The sequence below is a fragment of the Hyla sarda genome, chromosome 4 (genome assembly GCF_029499605.1).
Source record: "Hyla sarda isolate aHylSar1 chromosome 4, aHylSar1.hap1, whole genome shotgun sequence".
NCBI lineage: Eukaryota > Metazoa > Chordata > Amphibia > Anura > Hylidae > Hyla > Hyla sarda.
In genome coordinates, this window is record NC_079192.1 from 206,426,227 (window position 1) to 206,450,395 (window position 24,169).

The following is a 24,169-nucleotide window of genomic DNA, read 5'->3' on the forward strand; positions in this document are numbered from 1 at the left end:
TGATTCTGGACTCTACTACTTTATCAAAGGTTAGATGTAAACCCTATAAGATAGATCATATACAAATGATACACTATACAATTCCTAATCTACAAGTGTAGGTTCTCTAAATCATGAGATAGATTTCCTAAAGTTTAAATTAAGGCTACACTAGAAAATATAAAATAAAGGGATACTCATATGGCAGCAGAACATTCAGACTGCAAAATATCTTTGATCTTTACAGACCCGGTATACTCCAATTGCCAAAGACTGTAGTTTAGGTCTATGCAGACCACATGGAAGACAGCTTCTACACTAGAGGAACTGACCTCCTACCCCATCCGACTTGAAAAGTTAGTTCAGATCCAAAGTCTCCAGAAGCCACTTGGATCGTATGCCAACAATGTGTGTACCACACGGGTGGGTTTACTATTTCCATGATTTACACACTTTATAAGGATAGTATACAGAAAATACAGCACATACTCAAATATTACATTCACTTCTATACAATTAGTATTTATCAATGACTTATTGGTTTTACTTGGCCCTTATAGATGCTTGGAATCCATCATTTTAATATGTTGCACAAATACTGTGCCTGGTTAATATTTTCTGCACTAGAAAAAAAGATCTAGACTAGACCTAAAAAATACAGTGCTACTATATCTAGTTATGATTTACAGCAATCGGAAAGTCCTGAACGGACAATTTCCCAAGGTCAGGGAAAATCAATATAGTGACATGATATAGAGACACCAGCCTCCTGCCAACAACTCAAATGAATAAGCGGTGTCAAGAATAATTAATACTGTGGCATAATAAGGACAAGAAGATGTAAAGAACAAGCGTAACTATCACCACAACAGCTGATATCCTCCATGTCTGAACTGATATGCCGTGTGGATACACATGCAATCTACATTATAGGCACACAGAGTTTAATACTACTAACTAGGGATCGACCGATATCGTTTTTTTTAGGGCCGATACCGATAATCGGTGGAGGTTAGGGCCGATAGCCGATAACTTATACCGATATTCCGGTATAAGTTATCGGCTATTTATCCCCCCGCGACACCGCTGCAGATCATTGATTTAAAGCGGGCGCTTTAAATCAATGAACTGCAGTGGCTTTTGCGGTGCCATAGACCGCCGCCGCCACCCGCCCTGCCTGTCCGGGGGTCCTGAGTCCTATCACCGCCACCCCCCACCATTGCACGGCTCCCCCTACCGCCGCACCGCTTCTCACCCCCCACCGCACCGCCCCAGCCCCATTGACTCCCCCATCCACGGTTTTATAATTACCTGTTCCCGGGGCCCGGGGTCCACTCTACATCTGGCTCCGGTGGCGTCCTCCTGAGCTGTCACTGTGCGCACTGACAGTGACGTCGCGTCACGTCACTCGTCATTACACACAGCGTAACGCAGGACGCAGCAGGAGCCAGAAGTAGCGTGGACCTCGAGCCCCGGGAACAGGTAATTATAAAACCGGGGATGGGGGAGGCAATGGGGCCGGGGTGGTGCGGTGGGTGGGGGGGGGGGCGGTCGCCGTGCGGTGGGGGCAGTGCGGCATTATCGGCAAGTTAATTGCCGATTCCGATAATGCCCAAAATTGTGATTATCGGCCGATAATATCGGCCAAACCGATGATCGTTCGATCCCTACTACTAACGGCATTATATTGCTTTAATTAACACTTTGTGTTATGATACTTAATGTTATTGGCTCTACAGCTGCGTGGATTAGTACAGCAGCATTCATTATTCCATATGCCAAATAAACAAAAAACACTCAAACCGAAGCCAAAATGACACTCGCCATTATGACGGCCTTCACTGCCTCAAGTGCCAGAATCAGAATGCACGGATCATGCAGTAGATCTCCACAGGGCGCAGCTATGAAAGTCAAGCCTGTCAATCAATCAAGGAGTTTTGTGGTGGTGTGGCCAGGGAAGGGCTGGATGTAAGTGGGAAGGTGTTCTGGCCCATGGCACTACAGGGCTTTGGGAACGCCTCCTTGACATTGCAGATGATATTATAAACAGAAATATTTTCGAGTTATACAGCACGACCATAAAAATAAAAAATGGAGTAGGATGGGTCCTACCATTGATGCCTACACAACACTCAGCATTCAGGAATGTGTTTAACAGCTAACAAATTTACCTGAAACATTTCGTGGAAAGAATTCAAAGTACCTGGATGAAGCACATGCAAACATAAGGAGAACCTGCAATTCCAAGAGCCACCACTCAACACATCACACCAGGGGAATTTATAATCCCCAGCACAAAGTGGCAAAATGACAATTTTTTCCACAAGCCTCATCTTTGCAAGAAAATAATGAAAAATATTACAATCTTTGAACCAAGATCAGTATTTTAGAAATAACCATTCGTGAAGCATTTTATATGAATGCAAAAACACCACAATTTCAAAAAAATTCTGCTTGCTCAGGTCCTAATTCTTATCCAGTCTAGTTTTACTGAAGTTACTTCCAATGGAGTAAATATTATCAAGGCTTGTTAACCTAAACTACAACTTCTACGTCTAAGAGCTAGAAATATGCCCAAATCAATAGTCACTCCTTAGCAGCGCTCAGCAGAAGTCAATACTGAGAAAATGACAGCTTATAGTCATTAGAAGTCTTTGCAGTCATTCCTAAGGGCATGGCCATGAATTGTATCATACAGTCATCTGTGAAAAATGTAAAAGAAAAAGTTTTCATGTTTTCGATTATGAGTTTTCTATAGACAACTGGCTACAGCAGGAATTTCCATGCCATATACTAAGAGGCTAATACAAGGGACAAGTAAAAAACAATCAAAATGACCAAAACCTGATCAGTTCAATAAAAGTTCAGACGAATTTTAACAAGCAAAAAACACTGCAGATTTAAATCCAGCCAACTCCTATGATCAATATCCTTCCCGTCTGTCACCGGGAAGCATTTCAAGGCAAATGGAAAAAGTTAGTCATGTCACAGAAATCTCGAAGACTCTGCTAAACTCTTACTCACAAAACTTACAGGAAACACTTTTGTAGATGAATCTCCTCTGAGTTATTTCAATTGTCGAACTTCAGAAGTTCAAGTGTATAAACTTCCCTTCATCTCTGCTGGTTATCGATTAATGATGTCACTGCAAAAGAGGTCTGTTAAGAATATCCCGAGTTCCCACATAAACATTAGCTATGCAGACCGCACACAATTCCTCCAGACACTTCAATTAGTTCCAGACACTGAACAGGATGGACAATGCGCTCTATGAAGAGCTTCAACATCGGAAATCTGGAGAACTCTCATATCGGGATGTATGGCACCAGCTTTGGAAATACCATTGTAGTTATCAGCTGTAGAGCCAACAACACTTCAAAGTTCAAGCGACAAACACATTCATCCCTTCCTAGGCTTAAATTTCATTCCCAGAAATATGCTGAAAGGGGTACTCTGCTGCTCAGCATTTGGAACAAACTGTTCCGAACGCTGTCATGCCCCCTCCCATAGACATGCATTGAGGGGGCGGGGCATGATGTCATAAGGGTGTGGGGCTATGACGTCAGAGAACCCTTTAACTAGATTAACCAGACAAGCAGCATATTGGCAATATATAACATCACTTGCCAACATATAACGTATATTCTTATTACTCTCCAGAATCTAGTGCTTATAACCTGTAATATTATTACACCGTTATTGAGTTCACCATGATCACTTCCTTTGGCAGGAGAGTTCCATAGTCTCACTGGAAAATGAAGCATTAAAAGGGTTATCTGCTGTTTTGCAAAAATGACTATCCTGCTAGAAAAAAAAAACTTCACCTAGCCCCCTGCAGCTCCTGTTTGCCTCCGTCCCATCCCAATGCAGGACCTTCAGGCTCAGCCAGTTACTGCAGCTGTGTCCTATCTCAGCCAGTGATTGGTTGAATGGGCAGGTCCTGCTCCAAGACCTGGTCTCAGAAGCAGGCAGAAGATTGGGGAATCGAACAGAGCCAAATGGGAGCTGTAGGGGACCAGAAGGATATTATTTTTTGAACAATGCTGGATAACCTCTTTACAATCAAGGATTTGTCTGCGTAATGTACAGAGGACATCCTTCATCCACAGCCCAAGCATTAGTTCGTGTGCTGCTGCACTATAGCCTGTCAGTTGCATCATACAAATCTTGTAGGGGAGAACACCCTGCTAAACATGCCACCAATAGTTTTCTAATCCTTCTAGAGGCATTCAGTGGCAGTCTAGAGGCATTCAGTGGCAGTCTAGAGGCATCCTTCTAGAGACATTCAGTGGCAGTCTAGAGGCATCCTTCTAGAGACATTCAGTGGCAGTCTAGAGGCATCCTTCTAGAGGCATTCAGTGGCAGTCTAGAGGCATCCTTCTAGAGGCATTCAGTGGCAGTCTAGAGGCATCCTTCTAGAGGCATTCAGTGGCAGTCTAGAGGCATCCTTCTAGAGGCATTCAGTGGCAGTCTAGAGGCATCCTTCTAGAGGCATTCAGTGGCAGTCTAGAGGCATCCTTCTAGAGACATTCAGTGGTACAGTATGGGCCCTTACATTTCTATATAAACCATATTATGGTTCCATACAACTCAGAGGTTACATAGGCCTTTAATACAGCAGTCTGAGGCCTAATAGAGAGCAGTCTCAGCAGTGAAACCTTACTTGTGTTACACATATGTATTGATACTATGTCCAGCTCACCTCCCCTGTGTTCCTTGCACAGATACAGCACAGCATACAGCATAGGAGCCACAATGTAACAAAAGGATAGGCGATGATCCAGCAATTCAGAAGAACATATGGCTTTATTGAATGTTTTCAGATAAAATCTTGCATCAACTTTACATCACAAATGCCATCTTGACACGTTTCGAGCGCATCTTCTGAATTGCTGGACACGTTTCGAGCGCATCTTCTGAATTGCTGGATCATCGCCTATCCTTCTGTTACAACTATGTACCTAAATGAAAGAGGGATTTGCATAAAAGCTGATAAGGTCTTGTCATTATCATGCTCAGCCCATACATTTGTGGTATATGTCGAAATGTCTGCAAAAAGGTGAGCCAACATATACCGCAGTGTAATCCCAACAAGCCCATTGAGTTTAAAGCACTGAATTTAAGTAATAGTGATTGCGTACATTCAGGAGATAGACTGAACATAATCACTACTAAATGAAATTCAATCCATGAAACCAAATTTTTAGAGGCCTTTGCAAAAATGAAAGTAGTAATGTGATTGGTTGCTATGAGTAACTGGTCACCTTTTGATAAATCTCCCCCTAATAAGCCCATTATCTATTGGCATATACTTTGGAGACATTCCAACTTACTGTACACCCAATATAAATGGCCAGAATGATGTGTACAAGCCCTTTTTGTAATATTTGTTACACAAAAATATATATCTCGACAAGGCATTTATAATCCACAACCATGCCTGCTACAGACAAGTGCTCCTCTAAGTGCTCTCGAAATAGAATGCCAGAGGGGTTTGCTATATTGATTGTTTTCAACAGCTTTTTGTCTTTTCCATTTTCTTGTATCTTGTGGCTGTGTCAATGGTGTAATCTACATGCACACTTTATTAAAGGTCCAGGCCGGCCATATAATTGCATCTAGGGCAAACAATTGATAAAACATACAGTGCATATGGTAAATGATAATAAACGCACATCTCCAACTATAGAAGGAAATACATTACAGAAGTTGAAAGACTACATAGGACCTCCTTATATAGCGATCCTTGTCACAGGATTTGTTCTCCGCAAGGCAACTCCTTTCTATATGTCCTACTATAGTATACAGGTATCATAGAGGGGCCCCTTGCTTGGCAGCCTCCTATGAGCACCAACGGTAAGTACCTGAAGGAGTGACACTTGCAGTAGAGGAAGAAGCGCAACTATGTAATATATTGTCACCCAATTATTTCAATTTGTGTTTTGTTTTTTTTCTCCCCTGCAGTAACACGCATAGCTTTCTTTCTAGGACAAGCCCTTCAGGATCTAAAGACCTCTTCCTGCTCCAGTATCATGACAAAATGGCATCCACAAAGACAAGGTTTGTCAAGTGTGAGGTAAAAGAACTCAAGTGGCCAGCACACAGCACTATCCTCAACACTAATGAACAAACCAGGGTTAAAACAGAATGATGTCAGTGACAAAGACCTTTTCATTCAACACTTTGTGGGAAGACCTGTGTGAAGTTGGCACTCCATGTTCACAAAAGCTGAATATGAATGCAGCACTGTTTGTGCCGCAGAAATGAGCGTTTGTGCCGGTTCAGTTCCTGAGTTATTGCGCGTTAGATTTTTATGAAGCCCCGCCCACTTTCCACCCCATGAAGTCAAAATTAAAAAACAAATACACCATTTGTTTGTACTGCGTTTGTGCTACAAAAATGAACGTTTGCGCCGCTTTGGTTTCCGAGATATTGTGCGCTTGATTTTCTGAAAAATCCCGCCCACTTTCCACCCCATGTTGTTAAATTTCAAAAACAAATACACCATTCATTAGTGCTGCGTTTGTGCCGCAGAAATGAGCATTTGTGCCGGTTCGGTTCCAGAGTTATTGCGCGTTAGATTTTTATGAAACCCCGCCCACTTTCCACCCCATGAAGTCAAAATTCCAAAACAAATACACCATTTGTTTGTGCTGCGTTTGTGCCGCAAAAATGAACGTTTGCGCCAGTTTGGTTTCCGAGATATTGTGCGCTTGATTTGCTGAAACCCCGCCCACTTTCCACCCCATGAAGTCAAAATTCCAAAACAAATACACCATTTGTTTGTGCTGCAAAAATGAACGTTTGTGCTGCTTCGGTTTCTGAGATATTGTGCACTCCACATGTGGGAACCCCGCCCACTTTCCACCCCATTTTGTCAAAATGTAAAAACAAATACACCATTCGTTAGTGCTGCGTTTGTGCTGGTTTGTGCCGCAGAAATGAGCGTTTGTGCCGGTTCGGTTCCAGAGATATTGCGTGTTAGATTTTATGAAGCCCCGCCCACTTTTCACCCCATGAAGTCAAGATTCTAAAACAAATACACCATTCGTTTGTGCTGCATAAATGAGCGTTTGCGCCGCTTTGGTTTCTGAGATCAGAGAAGTTAATTTAGCATTATGGGATTAACGTAGCAATATATGATTTATTACGATGTACACAGTTAATACTACATATTACTACAGAGGTGGAAATGTCTGTATGTGCGTCTGTATGATGTCATAGGAATGTCAGAGATGTCATAGGGACGTCATAGGGACGTCATAGGGACGTCATAGGGACGTCATAGGGACGAGCATTCTGTAAATGCAACGCGTTTTGCTGCGCATGCGCAGCGAAACACGTTGAAGAAGCTGCGCATGCGCAGCAAAACGCTTTGCATTTAATAAATCCCTTGATTTTATCCTGCTCCCTGACGGTTCCTTTCTGCACCGGACAAACTCCTGATTCTACGGTCTTTCACCCCCATTCAACAGCTGAGAGTGTCAACTAATGCTGCTCAGCCAATAACCTCCATTGTGTATAATAAAATGTACACAGAGTGGACATTAGCAATTACAGAATGCTCGTCCCTATGACATCCCTATGACATCTCTGACACTATGACATCCCTGACACTATGACATCCCTATGACGTCCCTATGGCATCTCTATGACATCCCTATGGCATCTCTATGACATCTGCACATACAGACATTTCCACCTCTGTAGTAATATGTAGTAATAACTGTGTGTATATCATAATAAATCATATATTGCTATGTTAATCCCATAATGCTAAATTTATTTCTCTGATCTCAGAGACCAAAGCGGCGCAAACGCTCATTTTTGCAGCACAAACAAGTTGTATATTTGTTTTTGAATTTTGACTACATGGGGTGGAAAGTGGGCGGGGTTTCAGCAAATCAAGTGCACAATATCTCGGAAACCAAACTGGCGCAAACGTTCATTTTTGCGGCACAAACAAATGGTGTATTTGTTTTGGAATTTTGACTTCATGGGGTGGAAAGTGGGCGGGGTTTCAGAAAAATCTAACGCGCAATAACTCAGGAACCGAACCGGCACAAATGCTCATTTCTGCGGCACAAACGCAGCAATAACGAATGGTGTATTTGTTTTTGAAATTTAACAACATGGGGTGGAAAGTGGGCGGGGTTTCAGCAAACCAAGCGCACAATATCTCGGAAACCAAAGGGGCGCAAACGTTCATTTTTGCAGCACAAACAAATGGTGTACTTGTTTTTTAATTTTGACTTCATGGGGTGGAAAGTGGGCGGGGCTTCATAAAAATCTAATGCGCAATAACTCAGGAACCGAACCAGCACAAATGCTCATTTCTGCGGCACAAACGCACCAATAACGAATGGTGTATTTGTTTTTGAAATTTAACATGGGGTGGAAAGTGGGTGGGGTTTCAGCAAATTAAGCGCACAATATCTCGGAAACCAAAGCGACGCAAAGGTTCATTTTTGCAGCACAAACAAATGGTGTATTTGTTTTTGAATTTTGACTTCATGGGGTGGAAAGTGGGCGGGGTTTCAGAAAATCAAGCGCACAATATCTCGGAAACCAAAGCGTCGCAAACGCTCATTTTTGCAGCACAAACAAATGGTGTATTTGTTTTTGAATTTTGACTTCATGGGGTGGAAAGTGGGTGGGGCTTCATAAAAATCTAACGCGCAATAACTCAGGAACCGAACCGGCACAAACGCTCATTTCTGAGGCACAAACCAGCACAAACGCAGCACAAACGAATGGTGCATTCATATTCAGCTTTTGCGAACATGGGGTGCCAACTTCACACAGGTTGTGGGAAGCCTTCACTGAAGAGTTAAAGGGGTACTCCTGTGGAAAACAATTTTTATTTTCATGTCAACTGGCTCCCAAAAGTTAAACAGATTTGTAAATTACTTCTATTAAAAATGTTTAATCCTTTTTCAATACTGCTGTATGCTCCACAGGAAGTTGAGAAGTTATTTTCATTCTGACCATAGTGCCCTCTGCTGACACCTCTGTCCATGTCAGGTATGCTATGGGAATTTGCTCCTACTCTGGACAGTTCGAGACACAGACAAAGGTGTCAGCAGAGAGCACTGTGGTCAGACAGAAAAGAACAACTCAACTTCCTCTGCAGCATACATCAGCTGATGAGTACTGGAAGGATTAAGATTTTTTTTTTTAACAGAAGTCATTTACAAATCTGTTTAAATTTCTGGAGCCATGACATGAAAAAAATTGTTTTCTACAAGAGTGCCACTTTAAGGCTGGTATATCCCCTTAGAAAACCTTAACGCCTATGGTGTTGTAATGGCATGTCCCACAAGCTTAAACACACATGATGAGCAGGTGCCTACATACATTTGGTCATATACTCTGTTGAAACATCTGAAATAAATGAATTCAGCCAACATGAAACTAACCTGAGACCCCCAGTATGGCGCCTGAATCTACCTGTGCAAACAAAGTTCAAACTTTGTTGTTCATAGTCATAGGCAACTTTGAAAACCAAGGCAAAACTGAATATTAACAGAACATCTATATAGGAGGTGTAGAGGTAACGTTACACCTGAGCCTTGGCGCCTGAGAATGCCCCTCTTCCACATAAGACATCGGAATTTTAAGTGGCACAAAAAAGAACCTGATACAAAGATTGTATTAGGCCCCAGGAGCTTCATGTTCATGGAAATATAACTCTAAATCAATATGCATTTTTAAAGTAGCATTACTTTCCATTTTCTATAAATGATATGATGCTCACCAATCCTTTATGGATATCCAATGGACAGAAAATCCAAATACACAGGCATGCGAGGTCAGCAAACCCCCCTGATGGATAGTTTTACATTACATTAAGACCTACTTTCTATTTTTACTACAATTTCTAAATAGAAAGGTTATCTTCTTTCATCCGAGCAATCCTTTACCGTAGTTGAGTGTATCGATTGTAAGTCATAAGCCTTACCTAGTACTGTACTCTCCGAAAATATAAATATTATACATTCAGTAGGTATCAACATGACAAACCAAAACTAAATGACTCCATAAAAGAAACATTCTGATTTACATGACGTTCACACACATAGGTCTTCGGACTTGTAAATAACCCAAATTACAATAGTTATAGTAGGGCTGGGCGGTATGACCAAATGTGTGTATCACGGTATTTTTTCAACTTTCGGAGGTTCCACGGTATATAAACGGTATTTCCTCCGCCTTCTCCCCCCCCCCCCCAAATTATCAGCGCTGCTCTGTTCTGCCCCCCCCCCCCCCAATTAATTATCAGCCCAGCGCTGTCCCCATCGGGGTAAATACTCACATGTCACCCGTTAAAGTTTATTTTGTTTATTTTTTGCAGCCCCGGCATAGGGATACCACACAGTATAGAGTAGTGGTCTTCAACCTGCCGACCTCCAGATGTTGCAAAACTACAACTCCCAGCATGCATGCTGAGAGTTGTAGTTTTGCAACATCTGGAGGTCAGCAGGTTGAAGACCACTGGTATAGAGTGTCAGCGCCGGCAACAAACATGAGGAAGAGGAGGGCAGCGCATGCGGGTGACATGTGAGTATTTACCCCGATGGGGACAGCGCTAGGCTGATAATTGGGGCGGGCAGAACAGCGCTCGCAGGTGACGTGATTAGTTCCCCGATGTGGGGACAGCGCAGCGCTGGGCTAATTCATTCATTCCCGATGGGGAGGGGCCAAACCGGTATTGCAGTATGGGTTAAAATTCATATTGTGCAGCACAAAAATGTGGGTATTCGGTATGAACCGGTATACCACCCAGCCCCAAGTTATAGTCACGCTATATCAGTGGTCTCCAACCTGCGGACCTCCAGATGTTGCAAAACTATAACTCCCAGCATGCCCGGACAGCCGTTGGCTGTCCGGGCATGCTGGGAGTTGTAGTTTTGCAACATCTGGAGGTTTGCAAGTTGAAGACCACTGTGCTATATTATGTATATGGTCATCTGCATATCACGGAAGGTTAATGTGACCTTGGCAATGCTTTTTTTTTTTTTTAATCACCTGGTGCCAGAAAGTTAAAGAGATTTGTAAATCACTTCTATAAAAAAAATTCTTAATCCTTCCAGTACTTTTTAGGGGCTGTATGCTAAAGAGAAATCCAAAAAAGAAATGCGTTTCCTCTGATGTCATGACCACAGTGCTCTCTGCTGACCTCTGCTGTCCATTTTAGGAACTGTCCAGAGAAGCATACGTTTGCTATGGGGGATTTTCTCCTGCTCTGGACAGTTCCTAAAATGGACAGCAGAGGTCAGCAGAGAGCACTGTGGTCGTGACATCAGAGGAAATGCATTTCTTTTTTGGATTTCTCTTTAGTATACAGCCCCTAAAAAGTACTGGAAGGATTAAGATTTTTTTAATAGAAGTAACTTACAAATCTGTTTAACTTTCTGGCACCAGTTGATTAAATTAAAAAAAGTTTTCCACGGAAGTACCCCTTTAAAGTGTGTCATCTAAAATTCAGTCCAGGACCATCTAAAAGAGAAAGACCATGACAACGAAAAAGATCTATGTAGTTATTCATTTAAATATATACAATATGATATTTACACAGTATGAAGTGAACTGCTGCTCAAGCAACACTTGCTCTTTAACATTTGGCAAGCCTTCTGTTTATATATAAATATCACAAGGTTGTCTTTTGAGGCTGGGTACACAGCCGCACTGTACATTACGTTTTTCGGTTCTATCATAGGAGCAACACCCGGCAGCAGTACCCAGCGAACCCTACTGACTTAAAATGGGGTCTGTTAAAGGAGTACTACGGCGTGCACTTTTTTCCTTTTATCCCGTCCGGGCTGCAAAATAAAAGAAAACACACTTTCTCTTACCTGCCCACGAGCCCCCGTAGCTCCGGTACAGGTGTTCGGTCCCCGGGCTGTATTCTTCTTACTTCCTGTTAGCCCGGCACGTCACACGGAGCTTCAGCCTATCACCGGCCGCAGTGATGTCCCGCCTCCGCTGGTGATAGGCTGAAGCTCCGTGTGACGTGCCGGGCTAACAGGAAGTAAGAAGAATACAGCCCGGGGACCGAACACCTGTACCGGAGTGTACCGGAGCTCCGGGGGCTCGTTGGCAGGTAAGAGAAAGTGTGTTTTCTTTTATTTTGCAGCCCATAGTACTCCTTTAATTTGTGTTGTAGCATCTGTTCTTTTCGTTGCTGTATGACATAGGGGGAGATTTATCAAAACCTGCCCAGAGGAAAAGATGCTGAGTTGCCCATAGCAACCAATCAGCTCGCTTCTTTCATTTTTCAGAGGCCTTGTCAAAAATGAAAGAAGCTATCTGATTGGTTGCTATGGGCAACTCAGCATCTTTTCCTCTGGGCAGGTTTTGATAAATCTCCCCCATAATAATCCGCAGTGGAGGATGTAATAGACAACGCACATGTGAACATATCCTGACCCGCACACAGTGCAAGCAAACGTCAAAAGAAACTTGTCAAGCAAGGACATGAGGGTTGTCACAAAAGTAATAAAACCCTAAACTGTGTTCAGGAAGATGATGACATTCTAGAAGCCTTCACTCAAGTCAAAGCAAAAGTGAAAGAAAACTATTCTGTGTACAGCTGTGCAATTTACCACGGGTATCACAAAAGAACGCAGACAGCAGATTGTTCACCCATTTACCATCCAAAATGCTTTTCACTCTGTCCAACTATGCTCAGAATGGCATGCTTGGGATCAGCATTAAACAAGGCCTCCGGTCAGGCTGGCGGCCAGGCACGGGTAGCATTTTCCAGTTTATATTACTAAAGGCAAATGCGAGAAATACACTGAAAGGGTTTAAATACAATAAACCCAAGTATAACAAAATAAACATGCCTGACCAAAAATCTATGGGAATCTCACCTAGGACAATTTGAAAGGACAACAAATTCCAATACTGTATAACACACACAGGTGGAGATTTTACTGCCGGATGTCCACAATTTGGAGACAACTGCTGTGGAGCAGGTACAGGTTGTATTGCATTATATATTATAGCTTTGGGGAATTATGTATTTATATTTAATTAAGACCTATGATTGTTGGGCCATAAGGGTTAGTGAAATATAGACTATTGATACAGGTGCCCTGGGAGGGGTTCCAGGGATTCCCCCGGATGTGGAATGGCCAATTTGGACCTTTTTAAATGTTTTTAATGTGTTTGTCTAAATAAGTAATGTTTTTTGGAACTATGCAATAAAGATTGGTATGTTTTTTTCATATAATTGGGTGTGCACTTTTTGGTGTATTCTTTTCTTTTGTTCAGCTTTCATATCTTAACGACCACTGATAAAATGAAAGCTGACCAGTGATTGGTTGTTACGGGAAATTCAGTGTTTTGGTTTTAGGATCTGTTCATCAAGAACAAAAGGCGGCGGCTGCTGCTGCTGCTACTACAGGGCAGGTTGTTGTTAATGGACGGTGGATAGTTACAGCCTTGTGGAAAGTAATAAACATACAAAATTACAAAAAATTTTAACCCTACAAATAATGAAACAAAAGGAAAGAGGAGCCTGTAAATAAGAGCATACAGTTATTGACCTCTTAAACCACAGTTCTCAACGTCAGAGCCTAGAAAGCTTTTCCCTACATATTTCTAGCAAACCAACGGTATATATTACAATGATCAGAGTCCAAACTGGGGAACATTTTTTTTAATAATAATTTTACTCCGCACAGTGTTAGGTTTCAGCTTTTGTGATCCCCACGGTGGCAAACAATCACTTCCAGAATGCCAAAGAAGAGTGAAGACATGGTCTACCCTACCGAAGAACATTGTTTGGTCAATAAAGGTGGCTAGCCTTCTCTGGCATACTGCTGTCAAGTGATGCAAGTATTCTACGTTTTATCTGTTGGGTTCAGACTCCCCATTACTGATGGCCACTGATTCTATAGTTAGCAAATATAAAACCTGGCCTCATGTTCAGCTCTATTTGGATTTGTTCGATGCTGGGCAATGTAGAAAGAATCTCCAACAACATGGAAAACATCAACAAGCGTGTTAATCGTAAGTCTATAGTGTTACATTCAGTGGATGATCAATGATTGTATTATATTCCAGATGAGCTGTAGGTTTTATTGCCTCCATATCCTTTAGAAGTATTTTTCTGTTAATGAATGTCAGGTATATATGCTTAAAAGGGGTACTCTGTCGAAAAACAGGGTCCCCAGCAGCAGGATCTCCAGCACGGCACCCCAGTCATCTGTGCAGGGAGCGAACTCCGCTCCGTGTCGGATGACTGGCGACTACAGCTGCGACGCCCCTCCATTCATATCCATTGGAGGAGACGTGACGGCTACGTTCTAGCCGTCACACCCTCTTCCATAGACATGAATGGAGGGGCGTGGTATGAAATCATGAACGCGGAAGCTCCAAGCTTCTGTGTTCCGGACGCCACTACTGGCCCGGAGATCGCAGGGACCCCTGCGATCAGATATCTTATCCCCTATCCATTGGAGTACTCCTTTAACAGAACTGAGCTGTGCTGTAATGCATACTGTCAGCTAGTCTGCTTTCAGATGGTTTCTAATTACGCAAGAGCTGAGAAAAAAAAAAGGTTAAAATAGCAAAAATGAAATAAAAACTATCAAAATTAGGAGAAAGTTAAAGATGGAGCTATACTGTAAGAACATAACAGTTCCCACCAGCCTAATGCTTCTATTATATTCACTCTCTGTCTTACTTAAGAAACCTGGACAACTTTACATAGCGATGCACATTTTGAGAAACTATTCCCAATATCTACTAATATATTCTTTGTGATAGAGGGTAAGCCATTTTAGGGGTCCCCTAACTCCCAAGCTTCGTGTTGGAAAGTAAGTATTTCTGGGAGCCTAAGAACAATTGTCTATTGAAGCTTATTAAGAACATTCACTGTTTTATTACTTCCTACAGGCGGTGTTTGTTTTCTGGCTTATCAGTTTGTATAATAGTAACAGAAGGATACTGTAATTCATTAATCTGCTTTTTGGCCTCCACTGTCTGTACAGGACTGAAATAGAAGCTAAACACATTTGGGCGACACAGAATTCATCATACATTGTAGTGCTCGGGATGAGTGATGCGGGAACCTTTATACACTGGGCTTTCAAAAATGCTAATCCTTCCAGCGATTGTAGCATCGACCACACAGGATTACACAATTCTAGAACTTCTCTCTGTGGGTCTTGGTTACCTATTAAAATTCGGGCAGCACAAAAGTTAACAATTACCCAATGTAACACAGAACAATACAGGGGTCATTTACCAGATACAGGATACATAAGAAATTAAAGGGGATTTACTGTTTTGTTATTATAATTGGGAAAGGAGTTTTAAAACTGGCACAAAGAAAAACTGGAGTAGCTGTCCATATTCCAAAACAATGGTGTATTTTTATTTTCCAATAGGGCCTCTAAAAATGAAAACTGGAATTCGACAAGTTCCCACAAGCAACAACTCCATATCGGTTACCTATGGGATACAGTGGCACTATGATTGGTAGCATTATTGTGTGCTCTGTGATTGGTTGTGTCATTTTTAGATTAAAGGGTTTTACTATGCCACATAATTGTGTTGTATGGGCTCTGACTAGGTTAAAAAAGTGAAAAAATAAAATAAATGATACTCACCTGCCCTAATCCCCCTGCTGCATGCGCCCAGGCAATCTTAGCTGAACAGCAGTTCCTGTTTTCATATCGGAATACGAGTAGCGTCTGCGCAGCCTATAACTGGCCATAGTGGTGACTCACCCTGACCAAGTAAGCATATGGCGCTGCTCTGCCAGGAGCGGGAACTAATGTGGCATCAGGGCAGGTATCTTTTTATTTCCATTGTTATTCCCCAGCCAGAGCCCATACTTCACAATTATGCAGTGTGGGACAATCCCTTAAATTAAAATGGTTATACAGGATTAAGGTAGTCATTTTTTAATCCTCCACAATCCTTTTAAACCCAAATGTTATATGAAGTAAGTACCTGATCGGGTGCAGGCACAGCAGATCAGAGCGCCCATGGCTACAGGCAGACACTGCAGTATTTGTTTCCAGTACGCCAGCATCACTTCTTTCCAAAAGCAAAACTTTTATAATGTTAGTCAACATTTTAGGCTTATGTGAAGTTTCCACTGTAGTGTTGGCATTTTGGACCCCGAACAAGCAACAGCCTGGAAATGCAATTTCTCACTTCGAGGGCCGGCTTAGATTTTATGAAAGAATAGGAACCTCGTAACAAATTTCCATATACTGACTGTACATATTATTTTTTACAATCTACTAAGCAGACTACAGCAACCTTTGACTTAGGCTGATTCTACACTACCAGTAGAAGTGTCTAGACATGCTGAAACATATAGGGAGAGATTTATCAAAACCTACGTAGAGGAATAGTGGTGCCGGTCCAATCAGATCGCTTCTTTCATTTTTAAAGAGGCCTGTGAAAAATGAAAAGTGATCTGACTGGTTGCCATGGGCAACTCCACCACTCTTCCTCTACACAGGTTTTGATAAATCTCCCCCAATAGTTCTCTAGCATCGTTGCCCAAAACATGCTAAATACAGCGCCATGCTATTGCCTGTGTGACTACAGACATGCTGTAAGGTAGCAATGAGACTATGTGCAAAAAGTGCCAAGGAATCACTTCCATCATATAATTACACTGCACAATACCAATACATTCTCTTACCTTCTGATTTACTAACTTTAACAGTCACAAATTATTATTAATATTTTTTTTAGGCACTGGAATGTTTTTTTCATAGGATTTGTTGCAGCAGATGTTGTCTATAGTCAAATATAAAACTCACTTTACATAAATTGTTGTGTTTTGGTTAGTGATGGTGTTGTGGAAATCTTTGGGTCAGAGTATAAAAAAAAAAAAAAAAAAAAAAAAAATGTAATATATATCCAGATGTTGCCAAACTCTAAATCCCAACATGCCTGGACAGCTGTTTGCAACATCTGGAGGTCCACAATTTGGAGACCACTGGGTGGGAACATATGGATGCTATTTAGCTGGACCCTAAAGATGTTCTCTGATTTAATTAAACTACAGCCTGCTATGTGTAAAATAATAGAAAAAAAACATACTCACCCTTCCTGGTCCAGCACCATTACTCCAGTACTACACGATGTCTGTGTTTACTTCTCCTGAGGACGCGCTCTCCCAATGATGTTCTGTACACACTGACACCAAATCACTGAGCCTGCAGTGGGTCATCAGGGGAAGGAAAAAGGGTGGACCAGAGCCCTGGTGCTGCACTATTTTATTATTTCACACAGGAAGGCGAATTAATTTAAAAAATCCCTTTAACGTGGCACTGTGGTTCTCAAAAAGTTCCCATAAGTGACAAACAATGCAGAGAAACATTTTTGCATAATGGTGAATGATAGATACTGTTATGGCGTTTGTCATAATAATTTTAAACATTGCAAACCCAGCTAAAATCTGAGGTGCCAGGAGATCCACAGTGATCAGCTGATCGATGAGCCAGCTCCATTCTGAAAAATGTACATACAGTCCATATACTGTACATACAGTAGACATTTTCCCTGGAACTCTAGTTTAGTGACATCTGCCATGACAAGAATACAAGGCGCAGTTTAGCATTGTAGGTAAGGAAGAATGTACAGCCCATCCCTGACCAAAACCACTAATGGAATGTATATTGTTTACTTACTACTAATATGACGTTAATAGGAAAAAAACATGAATAAGCAAACACACACCTACCCATTGTACTAAGGCCAAGTTCATAGCACTACATAAACTACTCAAGGAGTTTCAACCAATGTCACAGCTGCTAAAGTGTTAAAAGTCTTTAGAAAACCTGGCTAGAGACACAGTATTATGTAACGTAAGGTAGAATTAGTGACAATGGAGAGGACACTGGCTTGTAAGGCAGGTTCCACAACTGAACAATTATGTCTCTACTGTACGGCATCAGGAGGGGATTGATATTTGTTACAATGTACTTTCTTACATCACTGTAAGGAGAAATTCAACCACTTTTTATGCTGGACCCCTCCAGAAGCCATGGGCTGTGGTGGACTTTAGTCATCCATGTATTAAATGGATATCCATTAAAGCGGACCACAGATAAGCATTGGTCAAACCTCCCAGCTAATGTGTAGAACTGCCTCCCAACTACCCCTGACAGATGAGGTTGGGGGATGGGGAAAGCGGAATTTCAAGTGCCTGACCCTTTTGTTCTTGAGGAGATAAACTGCAACCAGAAGTGTCTGACAGCGGCGTACCTGTTGAGAATCCATGAACCTGAACCAAGTGTTTATGCGTACAGGGTAGGGCTGGGTGGTATACCGCTTCATACCGAATACCAACATTTCTGTGCTGCACGATATGAATTTTTCCCCATACTGCAATATCGGTTTGGCCCCTCCCCCTCGGGGTTGAATGAATTATCAGCCCAGCGCTGCTGCACTGTCCCCACATCGGGGAACTAATCATATGTGACCCACGAGCGCTGTTCTGCCCCCCCCTCCCCCCCAATAATTATAGTGCTGCGCTGTCCCCATCGGGGTACTACTCACATATGTCACCAACAAGCTCTGCCCTCCTCGTCCTCCTGTTTGTTGCGGCCGCCGGCGCTGACACTCTATACCAGTGGTCTTCAACCTCCAGATGTTGCAAAACTACTACTCCCAGCATGCCCGGACAGCCAACGGCATGCTGGGAGTTGTAGTTTTGCAACATCTGGAGGTCCGCAGATTGAAGACCACTGCTCTATACTGTATCCCTATGCCCAGGCTGCAAAAGGTAAAAAAAATAAACTTTAACTCACCTTCCCCGTTGGTCCGGACCTGCTTCCTAGGGAATGGAAAGTCGGAAAGCCGTCAGCCTATCACTGGCCGCAGCGATGTTCCGCCTTGGCCGGCGATAGGTTGAGCCCACTGTCATGTAAGAAGCCGGCTTCTTACATGACAGTAGGCTCAGCCTATCACCGGCCGAGGTGGAACATCACTGCGGCCGGTGATAGGCTGACGGCTGTCCAGCGTTCACGTCCCCAGGAAGAGCGTAAGGCCAACATAGGAACACGCATTAAAGTTTATTTTTGTTTACCTTTTGCAGCCCGGGCATAGGGATACAGTATAGTGTTAGCGCTAGTGGCCGCAACAAACAGGAGGATGAGGAGGGCAGCGCTTGCGGGTGATATGTGAGTATTTACCCCGATGGGGACAGCGCAGCGCTAATAATTATACTGTGGATCCGCCATAAGTTACAAAAATACCGTTGGATTTGTGTGTTCTTTTAGCGTCAGTTGCGGCAAAATTTGCGCAAAAATAAAAAAGCATGCAGTTCTTAAATTTATGACCACTGCATCCGCCACTTTAAAAAATGGTCTAGCAACACCAAAAGTTCAAACTTACTGATTTTAGAACTTAGAAAAAACGCAAATAGCGCAAAAAAAAAACAAAACTGCAATGTGCAAAACGTAGACCATAAAAAGCACAAGAACACAATGATAAATAACCCCCATTGTATTCATATCTCACTATAGCCACAGGATTATTCTGTAGGACTGATTTCTGATGATGCTTTCAAAAGGCTGGGTTAACTTCATGTTTTTGCCATACTGTTTTCAATCAGTTTTTCTAAAGAAAACCGTATGGCAAAAAAACGGATGGAACAGTATGGGAAAAAGTAAACCGCATGCGTTTTTAAACTGTATACTGTTTTTAAAAGTGCATACGGTTCCGTCCGTTTTTATAAAAAAAATAAAAAACATACGTTTTTGATGATTTTGTCCATTTTTAATGGGAGGGGTCTTGGGTGGGGACTTTAGGATGCAAATGCTCATGTGCAAAGTAAAAACCGTATACGGTTGCAGTACGGTTTTTAAACTGAAGACAAAAACGTGGTCAACCATGGTTTTGACTCCGGTTTAAAAACCGTACTGCAACCGCACAAGTTTTTTTTTTTTTTTTTTTTTTTTTTTTTTTTTTTTTTTTTTAACATGGACGTCAATGGGAAACGCACCTGTATACAGTTCCATATGGGAAACCGTATACGGTTTTTACTTTGCACATGCGCATTTGCATCTTAAAGTCCCCACCCAACACCCCTCCCATTAAAAATGGACAACATTTTTAAAAAAAGTGTTTTTATTTTATTTTTTTATAAAAACGGACGGAACTGTATGCACTTTTAAAAACAGTATACAGTTTAAAAACGCATATGGTTTATTTTTTCCATACGGTTTTCTTTAGAAAAACTGATTGAAAACAGTATGGCAAAAACGTGATGTGAACCCAGCCTTAGGCGGGCCTGCTATGCCACTAGTAGTATATGTATATGCACACAGTAATACAAGTAGTCAATCTGCGTCCTTACATAGAAGACTAGCAAAAAGCGTAGGTGTTCATAAATATAAGATTTTTTTGCACCATAGAAATATGTGAAACTCCAAGCCAAAAAATCTTTTAGGGGGAAATTTCTGATTGTTGGCTTTGGTAAGCAAGTTCTAAAGTAACTTTTTTTTGCTTTAGTTTTGTTTATGTGCTACATATTTATAATACTAACACAGGGAGTAGGGCTGGGCGGTATGAGCAAAAACGTGTATCACTGTATTTTTTTAAGTGATGGAGGTTTCACGGTATTTAACAGTATTCCCCCCCCCATGTGACCTGGGTGCCGCTTCTCTCCAAACACACCCCCCCCCTCACAATTATCAGCTGCGCTGTCCCCACATCATGTCACCCGAGTGAGCTCCTCTGCTCATCCTCTTATGAGTTGCGGGCCGCAGGCGCTAGAAATCTGTACTACAAATAAAGTTTCCCAGGCTGCGAAAATAAACAAAATAATCTTTAACCTGCCTACGTCCCCCCGTTGCTCTGCTACCGTCTTCACTGTCCTGCGCTGTGGTCCTCTTGCAGTTTCCTTGGGACGGGAAAGTCACCGAGCCAGCCTATCATCGGCCGGGGCAGGACATCGCTGCGGCCGGTGATAGGCTGAGTGCACTGTCATGTATGCTCCTTACATGACAGTGGGCTCAGCCTATAAGCGGCCGAGGCGGGACATCTCTGCAGCCAGTGATAGGCTAACGGCTCTGTGACGTTCCCATCCCAAGGACCGCAGCAGAGGGACCATGTCGGAAGGTAAGTTAAAGTTTGTTTTGTTTATTTTTGCAGCGTTATTTGTAGTACAGATTTCAAGCACCAGCGGGCCGCAAATCGGATGAGGATGAGGAGAGGAGCGCACGCGGGTGACATGATGTGGGAACAGATTATCTGCGCTGATAATTCAGGGGGAGGGGGTGGGTAAACAGAATAGCGCTCGCGGGTCAAATATGATTAGTTCCCCGATGTGGGGACAGCGCGCTGCGACGGATAATTCACTCATTCGAGAAAGGGAGCTGTGACTCCCGAAACACGTCTTGCATTAAGTTTTTTATTTTCTTTGATTTCTTTATGCTGTAAAAAATAAATTATTTACTTTATACCCTATACCCACGACTTGGGGTTACTTCCTTGGGAGCACCACCGCAGTTTTTTCCTGCTCTTCTGCCCTCTCAGTAGAAAGGCTGTGGATTTATTGGATGTTTTTTTTATCAATAATGGTTTTGGCTAGATCATTTTTGTTGTTTGTCTAGTTCCTTTTTTTTTTTGGGCGGTGTTGCGCCAAATATATCATATTGTCACAATCGACCATGATAAATGTCACGCAGATCAGCACAACCACATCCAGATCAGAGGAGCTTGTTTGTCTGCGTATTTGGTTTTATTTGTTTTAGTCTTAATTTTAAGGCAAATTTATGTCTAAAAGAAGGTCTGCAAAGAGAGTCTCCCTTACATTTGAGTAAAGGATTACCTAGCTGCAAGCCAGGAAAAAAAATAACTTTTTTCACCTTTCACTTTTTATTTTGTTATCACTTTGTTGGATATTCTTTTTATACTTAGGCACATGAGATTGTGAGATGTCGGCCATCACGAACAATCTTATTGTTTCTTACATCTTTAAAATTCCTTTTTTGTACCTTAAAAAATATATTTGTTTGTTTCATATGGACAACTGCTTTACTTTTCCTTTGCACGTTTTTTTTCTTTAATTTTTAACTTTTTATGTCTTTAACCCCTTCCCGCTATGGGACGTATGCATACATCCAAGCACCCAACATGTTCGCACGCTGGGATGTATGCATATGTCCTCGCGATCTCCTGCTATGCCGCGCGCAGCTCAGGAGATCGCCGGTGGGACCCGGCTGTCAATCAAAGCCTGGGACCCGCCGCAGCTGCTGGGACAGCAATCGCGCTAGTGTCAGCAGCATTAAACCCATAGATGCCATAATCAATCCTGATCACGGCATCTATGGTCTTGACAGTGGGAGGGAGCTGTTCACCAACGGTGGCGCCACGATACAATCGTGGGTCGCCGTTGTTCTGCCTGCTACGGAAGTCTGTGAGATCCAGCCAGAGGCAAGCAGCTGATCAGGTCATACTGTGCTGCAGTACAAAATGTATTGCAGCATAGTATAACCTGTAAAAAGTGAAACATTTTTATAAAAAAGGTTCTTCAATAAAAGTATGAAGTGTAAAAAAATAAAATAAAAAATTGCCCCTTTCCCAATAAAAGCCCTGTATTATCATCAAAAAACAAAACACAAATCATATACATAATAGGTATTCAAACTAGGAAGAGTAGAGGAGGCACCGGTGTTGCAGTTTCATAAAGTTTAATCCATCAGGTCAGTGATACAACCGTGGCATTTCTTTGTGTTTAGGTGTTGAACCCAATTTACACTACCACTCCCCGCCAGCAAAAGGTACGCGGCAGTGCCGTACTCATTATTACCCTACTTATGGACATAATAGGTATTGCCACGTCTATCATGATGTGTACTATAAAGTTATAATGTAAATTATCCTGCATGCTGAACGCCATAAACAAACAAAAAAGCGCAAAATTCACCAATTTTGGTACAAATAGCGGAATAAAAAAATATCAAAAGGTAGCATGTATCGCAAAAATGATACCAATAAAAATTACAGCTTGTCCCGCAAAAAAAAATTATAAATAAATAAAAGGCCTCACTCAATGGCTTTGGACAAAAAAATAAATAAATAAATAAATAAATAAAAGGTTATGGCTGTCGGAAAATGATAACACAAAAAGGGGAAAAAAAAGAACATAAAAAGCTATATAAAATAGGTATCGCTGTAACCGTACCCACCCACAGAATAGATACAAAGTAACTTTTACCGCACAGTGAACACCATTAAAAAAAAATACAAAATAAAAAAAACGCCAGAAATGTTTCAGTTTTTCCCCAATATTTTGGAGTTTTTCACAAAAAAAATGCTTCATGTGTCAACAAAAATGAACCACTTAAAATATAAAGTAAAATATGTCACGAAAGTGTAGTAGTAATCTTTTTTAGACCTGGTCAGGAGATGGTCTAGATTTGGGGGGGTTTTTTGCGTCAGTTGCGGCAAAATTTGCACAAAAATAAAAAACACGCAGTTCATAAATTTGTGACCACTGCATCCGTCACTTTAAAAAATGGTCTAGCAACAACAAAAGCTCAAATTGACGGATTTTAGAACTTTAAAAAAAAAGGGAAATAGCGCAAAAAAAACTGCAATGCGCAAAACGTACACCATAAAAAGCACAAGAACACAATGATAAATAACCCCCATTGTATTCATATCTCACTATAGCCACAGGATACACAGGATTATTCTGTAGGACTGATTTCTGAAGATGCTTCCATAGATACTAAGGCGGGCCTGCTATGCTGTGTCACCAGTAGGGTTCTATTGTGGCAAACACCACATGCATGCAGTTATTTCTTCAGATGTCAGGATGGTAATGACTGGCATCAATTGGCAGACTGAACAGAATGTTATAAAGGAAGAGTTACTAATGGTAAAACATAGTACATAGCTCCCCTCCAATAAATCACATCATATAAAAAGGCCACTGGCAGTACATTGGTTAGCTTTACAAGCAAAAGCCAGAAGAGGAATTAGGGCAGCAATTTTTGGGGAATATATCCTATTGCAATTATGGAGGTAAATGTAGCGACTTCGATAGTCAATTGCGATATAATATATGGCTTACACCCCCCCTTCCCCATGTGATGTTCATCCCCTTAATATGGTGCTGGGACGTGTGGAAAACATTAAAGAAAAAACCTGATGCCTACCAGGCCGCATTCCCTATTAGTCTGTCACAGATCCCGGT

At 41.9% G+C, this 24,169-nt stretch overlaps 1 protein-coding gene across 4 annotated transcripts in view; it reads right to left on the minus strand.

Moving 5' to 3' along the window:
- FAM107B (family with sequence similarity 107 member B) overlaps positions 1-24,169 on the minus strand; it is a 92,617-nt gene that overhangs the window by 22,057 nt on the left and 46,391 nt on the right. Inside the window, exon 1 of one of the 4 annotated variants that reach the window (XM_056573370.1) lies at positions 11,835-11,960. The exons of 2 other annotated variants lie outside the window; for them this stretch is intronic. The gene's annotated coding sequence lies outside the window, so the exon portion shown is untranslated. Of the gene's footprint in view, positions 1-3,012; positions 3,133-11,834; positions 11,961-24,169 lie in introns of those variants that run through there. One more of the 4 variants, XM_056573371.1, reaches the window with a different exon arrangement.